This window comes from Antechinus flavipes, chromosome 4 (genome assembly GCF_016432865.1).
Source record: "Antechinus flavipes isolate AdamAnt ecotype Samford, QLD, Australia chromosome 4, AdamAnt_v2, whole genome shotgun sequence".
Taxonomy (NCBI): domain Eukaryota; kingdom Metazoa; phylum Chordata; class Mammalia; order Dasyuromorphia; family Dasyuridae; genus Antechinus; species Antechinus flavipes.
The window spans coordinates 366,993,709-367,000,591 of record NC_067401.1 but is presented as its reverse complement, the minus strand read 5'-3'; the positions used below and the strand labels follow the sequence as shown (position 1 = coordinate 367,000,591).

At 33.8% G+C, this 6,883-nt stretch overlaps 1 non-coding gene across 1 annotated transcript; it reads left to right on the top strand.

Annotated features, from left to right (window-relative positions):
• The first annotated feature begins 380 nt into the window (after positions 1-380).
• Positions 381-499, top strand: LOC127563707 (5S ribosomal RNA). Its single transcript, XR_007954137.1, has one exon. It is a non-coding gene; the product is annotated as a 5S ribosomal RNA (ribosomal RNA).
• The last annotated feature ends 6,384 nt before the right edge of the window (positions 500-6,883 follow it).

Sequence of the window (6,883 nt, the reverse complement as noted above, 5' to 3'; positions counted from 1 at the left end):
TCATTTCACAGATGAGGAAACTGAGGCAAATGGGGATAAATGACTTGCACAGTGTAACATAACTAATAAGTGTCTGAAGCCATATTTGAACTCACAAAGAAGAATCTTTCAGAGTCCAGTCATTACACTGACTGAGTTATCTAGTTAAAGAGATGCTATGGGATGGTGTAATTTCTCTCTCCATTTTATACATGTTGAACCTGATGGTTATAGAGGTCATAAAAATAGTCTGTATCTAAAGTAGGATTCAAGCCCATAAATCTAACAATGAAAGGTACTCTATAGGTTATCTAGTTAAACCTCTCATTAAAATGAGATGAAAAAACTTGTCAAAGATCATAGAATCAGGATTTAGATTCCACTTAGAAATATGTCTCCTTGTCTACAGCCATACCACCCTAAACGTGCCCAATCTTGTCTGATCTTGGAAGCTAAGCAGGGTCGGGCCTGGTTAGTACTTGGATGGGAGACTGCCTGGGAATACCAGGTGCTGTAGGCTTAAAAAAAAAAAAAGAAAAAAGAAAAGAAATATGTCTCCTCCTTCTTGACCCAAAGTCGAGCATCTTCTACACTGTCTCATAAAAGTAAAAGTGTGTCCAGAAATTCTTGGTGAGGGTTTTACTGGGAATAACAGACTAAAGATTGGGGGAAAATAGGAGAGTCCTTATAAAACTTTCCTTGAGATTAAGTATTTAAAACATATCCCATAGTAACAAAGAGCAAAGCCTGAACTACTGTTGTGGAGAATGACCAAGACTTTCCCTTGTGGCACAAGCATAAGAAGCAATGAGTCTATATTAATTTTTGTTGAAAACAGCCATCATGCTCAAGGGAAGAAAAAGCTGCTCAAGCTAAGAAATAAGCAAGAGGGCTCTTGGCCAAGTCCTATGCATCTATGCTACTTCTTATCTCTCATAAGTGGCTGCAAAATTTTGAAGTCCTCATATTTTGCTATGAATTAGAAAGCTCTGACAGGACCAAGATGGCAGAGTCAAGGATGCACTACAACCAAGCTCTCCACAAATTCCTCTCCAAACTTTAAAATAATGCACTCTGGAGGAGTGGAGTCAACAAAAGGTCAGAATGAAACATTCTTCAAGCCCAAGACAACCTAGGAATTCTTAAGAAATCAGTGACATGGCAGGGTGGTTAGAATGGATTGGGAAGATAATATAAGATGATGGAAAGAAAAAAAAATACTCAGCTTGCCATTCTTTCTATTTTCTTTGCCAAGGGGAGAGACCCCCTTGGACTAGAAATGACAGAATAAAAATGGCTAATAAGTATTTAGTAGCTAGCAGTCTAAGAACATTTAGTTGTTCTTGATTAGCTCAACTTATTAGCACAAGACAAATTTGATTCCATGGCACCAAAAGATCTGGCAAGTGTGATTGCTGAAGTGCTGTTGTGATTTTTGATGGATAATGAACAGGAAATATGCCATAAAACCAGAAATATAACAATTTTCAAAAAAGAGGAAGATGTGGAGACTTCATCTTGTTGATCCTTAAACTCAATTTCCATTCTTGGCAAAATTCTTGGATGTCTCATTAAGAAGATATTGGTGTTCATTTATAAAAGGAAAAGATGATTACAAAGAACAAGTTATATCCGATTAAGTTAGTCATTTTTTCCCAATGTTACTAGACTGATAAATCATGGGAATTCTGTGACTGTAATTCAGGTTTTTCAAAGGATTTGAGAGAAGAACTCTCATTTTATTCTTGTAGACACCAAAAATCAACATAGAGCTAGGCCATAAGACAAATAGATTGATTCAGAATTATTTGAATCAGGAAAGTGATTATTAGTACTTTAATGTAATTTTGGAACGATGTAGACATCCAAATGGAGTACCTTAGAAAAATCTGCTTGTTCTTAGACTATTTAACATTTTTGCAAATGACGTGAGGACTATTGTAGATAGTAGTCTTAATCATATTTGTAAATATTACAAGTTTGAGAAAAATAGCAAAAAGACTAAATGACAGGATCTGAAATGATTTCAATGGGTCAAAATGTTGGGACAAATCCAATAAAGGAAATATAGTAGGTATAAAAGTATTTTAAATCAATTTCATAAGTCAAATATGAGATAAAGGTGAAAAAACAGTATTTTACATAAGAAGCATTTGGGAGTTTTAATACAATAAAGTCAAGATTGATAGATGTCAGCATTATGACATGGCTGCCCACAAAAATCTAATGCAAACTTAGTATATATGTATGTGTATTTTATATAAATAAAATTGATACATATATATGTGTAAAATACATACACATACATTATTTTACACATATGTGTGTAAAATAATACACATATATGTATAAAATACACACCTACATATATATGTAAAATACATACACACATAGTATACAGTAGAGTATCTAGGACAAAGGAGATGATTTATAGTCCCATTATATTCTACACCTGTCAGTGCTGGACAAAATTTAGAAAGGACATTGATAAAGACACAAATGTTCTTTCAGTGATATTATAAGATTATGAATCTTGCAAGATCACAGTCTTTGAGGAATTGAAGTTGTGGATAACTCAAGGAGCAACAGAGAGTTATTTGATCATCACGTTAAACTTTAGCACATTTACAATGATTATTTTTGTTCAAGAACTGACATGAGATGGTTTATTAAAAAAATGCATGAATGGAAAAGAAGGTGGAAGAGTCATGTGGCAAAAATTTGCTATTGCAAATAGACCAAGTATTCAACTACTTCCAACAAAATATACAAATATCTTAGAGGAAAACCTCTATAATGTCAGGTTTATTTTCCATGTAGGATCTATAGAAGAACATAAATAAGAATCATGAGGAACAAAAAGGTAATGGTAAGTTGTGATATATACCCACATTAATGACATATTGAAGTATTTTTAAAGTACTAATAAACTGAAGTGGTTAAAAGAGGGTGAAGGATCTTAAAATTATAACACATGAAGACATAGTGATGACACAGTAGAAAAAACCCAAGCTTAGGAATCAGAGGACCTGAATTCAGATCCCACCTCTGACACAGACTATGTGTTGGACAAATCACTTAAGCTTCTGAATCTCAGTACCCTCAACTATAAAATGAAGACATTTGACATATACCCCTGAGATCTCTTCCAACTCTAGGTCTATGAACCCATGTGCCAATGAATTTGTGAGAGTGAATATTTATTCTAGAGATGAGAAAATTGAGATGTTGGAGCAGAAAGGATAAAAAGGGCTTAATGATACATGTTATTACTTTTTTTCTGTGAGTCTACATATCCCAGGTTAAGGATTTCCATTGTGGAAGGTTTGTTAGAGCACTGAAAAAAACCCTATGTTCTAAGAGATGGCATCTTGGTGGCATTCCAGGCATAAGAGTCAAGCAATGCAAAAGCATGAAGGTGGCAGATCAGGTATCTTGTGAGAAAATTATGTATTTTCACAAAGTTATGTTTGAGTGGTAGGACTTGAGATAAGTTCTTCTTGATTCTGTGGTCTATCTTGTATCCACTATGTCATGATGCTTTTGGAATGAACAAAATAATAATTATTTTTTATTATTATTTTATTCATTCCAAAAGCATCATTTTAAATTATTCTTTAATTTACGGTGGCTTTTCATCATTGTGTATATTCTCAGCTACCAGAAAACAATTACATAGTATGAAACTTTTTAATATTAAAAATTCAAAGTTTGGGAGTTACAGGTCTAGGCCATTTTATTGTTTTGTACATAGTCCCAGAAACATAAAATCTTAGTTTGAGAGCTGGCAGGGATCTCAGTACATAGACATGTAGTCTATTTCATCAACTGAGGCCCAAAAAGTGACTTGTCTAAAATGACTTGTCTAAAATCATATAGGCAATGGATGGCAAAACTGGATTTCAAATCCCAGTCCTCAAACTCCTAAACTGAAGCTCTTTCTGTTCTTTCCATTGTATCACAAGGGGAGAATAACTGTTGATTGCTAAGATGACTTCTAGCTGAGATTTTACACCAGTTAACCCAAGAAATAGGAAAAGAAACTCAAGATATTTAGCTATGATTTTTACCTATCAAAATTTCTCATGGGGGACTGAACTGGATTCATAGGAATTGTGACAAAGCTGAGTTATTTATTTTGATAAATTGTTTGGGCTGGAGTGTCACCAAGATGGTAATGATCTTCTTGGATCATTTCAATCCCTAGACATAGATCAACAATATAGTTTTTTACCAGGAATTTTGGCTTCAGCCAAGACTGATGTTGTATTTTCATCTACCCAAAGCTGTAGTTAGAAACTTGGCTGCTTTGTATTGCCATTACCCAAAATAAATAAAGCAGGAGAATTTTTATTTTACAAATATTTAGTTGTGATTGAGAAAATAATAGTGATTTCCTTTCCTGAAATAAGAGTTTTTTGGTGACTTGAGGGCACAAGAAAACATATGCACAAGGAGGGTTAAATTGGGCTTCAGACACAAGCAGAAGCTCAACTATAAGGTGGTACCATTAGAAAAACATTGAAGTTATTTTTCAAGAGCAGCTAGTAAACAGGGTGGGGCCCATGGTTTGCCCTTCTTACCTAGATACTGCTTCCTTACAGGATTCTGTTGAAGTTAAATGATTTGTATAAAAGAAGAAGGAAAACTGAAACAGCCAAAAACCTCCAGTGCAATGATATAGCAACTGGGATTAAAACGTAACCCGATCCATAGTGAGTTTGTGCAAATAAGATGAAAGCTGCCATTTAAAGGTTTTCAATGGCACCAACTGGATTAGATCTGCTTTCAAGACAGGAATCTTTTGACAATCCCTGGGAACTGTGGCTGCTTATTGGAAGGCAAAATTGATGCATACAGTCAATTAAAAGACTAAATGCATAGTATTTAGCTAAATATTTCCTAAAGCCCTCTGGCTTCATTTATCAGTATTTTAAACAGAAAAATGATGTAATGAACAGTGATCTGAGAGTAAAATTTTAAGATATGAACAAAAATAAGAGGGATTTCTTATAAAAAATAGAACTCAGAACAGAAAAGGTTATTCAAATTTATAAGCTCATATGTGTTACAGATTCTTCTCTAGTTGATGATAAATACTTCTGCAAAGAAATACATTGCAACAAAACAAATGAAATCCCTTATTCATGCATTTTCAACTTAAAATTTTTTTGTTGGCCAAGATGCTGTTTTATAACATATACATCTTACAAAGCATCTCCATTTTGTGTTTGTGACACTAACCCTGAAGAGTCATCAGAAGTTTCTTTACATGTCCCTTATTAGCTAGTTTAATGACAGCCCTATAGCTGTCTCACCCACCATTTTCTGTGAAGGCAATTGGTGTTTAAAGTCTTTGCTGACATTGTTTAACACTCAAAGCAGAGAGAAGTACTATCACTTTACTGTTGAGGATTCTGTCGGACCTGCTTGATATGAGAAAAGTCCAGAAAGATCACATTATATATGCAATGTTGTTCATATTAAAGCATAATAAGAACTATTTCTGTTGGTTTAAATCATTACCTCAATTCTACTTTCTTACTTGCAAAAAAAATAAAAAAATATAGAAGAAAATGTAAAATACCTCATTGTAAAAACAACTAACCTGGAAAACAGATCCAGAAGAGACAATATAAAAACTCTTGGACTTCCTGAAAACCATAATGGGAAAAAAAAAAGAGCCTATGCAACATTTTCAAGAAATCATCAAAAAAAAAAAAAAACTTTCCTGGTGTCCTGCTGGGGGAAAAAATCTTTATAGCCAGTATTTCTGATAAAAGTCTCATTTATAAATATATGAAGAACTGCAAATTTATAAGCATATGTCATTCTTCAATTGATAAATGGTCAAAGAATATGACAGTTTTCAGATGATGAAATTAAAGCCATTTACAATTATATGAAAAAATACTCTAAATCACTATTGATCAGAGAAATGCAAATTAAAACAACTCTGAAGTACCACCTCACATCTCTCAGACTGGCTATGTTGTCAGGAAATGATAATGATAAATGCTGAAGGGATGTGAAAAAACTGGGATACTAATGCATTGTTGGTAGAGATGCGAAGTGATCCAACAATTCTGGAGAGCAATCTGGAACTATGCCCACAGGGCTAACAAACTGTTCATAATCTTCGACTCAGCAATGCCATCACTGGGTCTGTATCCCAGGAAAATCAGAAAGGAGGAAAAAAGACCCACAAATGAAAAAAATGTTTGTAGCAGCTCTTTTTGTGGTGGCAAGGAATTGGAAAAGGAGTATGTGTCCGTCAACTGAGATATGGCTCAATAAGTTGTAATATATGAAGATAATGGAATATTATTGTTCTATAAAAAATAATGAACAAGCTTATCATAGAAAGGCCTGGAAAGATTTATATAAACTGATGCTGAACAAAAGAAGTAGAACTAGGAATACATTGCACAATTATTACAGCAAGAATGTGTCATGATCAACTGTGAAAGGCTTGGTTCTTCTCAATAGTTCAGTGATACAAAGTAGTCCCAATAAAGTTTGGACAGAAAATGCCATCTGCATCGAGAAAAAGGACTAAGGAGAATGAATGTAAATCAATGCTGTATTCACTTCTTTTTTCGGTTTGTTTTTTTTAATCTCTCCATGCTCTGATTTTTCTCTCTCAAAATGATTCATCAACAATGTATATTAAAAATAAACTCACTACAATAGAAATTTCAGTGGAAAAAAAGATTAGATGATGCTCAATTCTCTTTTCAATAGCAAGGTGATTCAGTACATTTCCAATGGTCTTATGATAGAGAAAGCCATCTGCACTCTTATGGAAAAGAGCACTGTGAGAACTGAGTGTGGATCACAGCATGGTATTTTCACTCTTTTTGTTGTTTTCTTGCATTTTGTTCTCTTTGTCATTTTTTTTCCC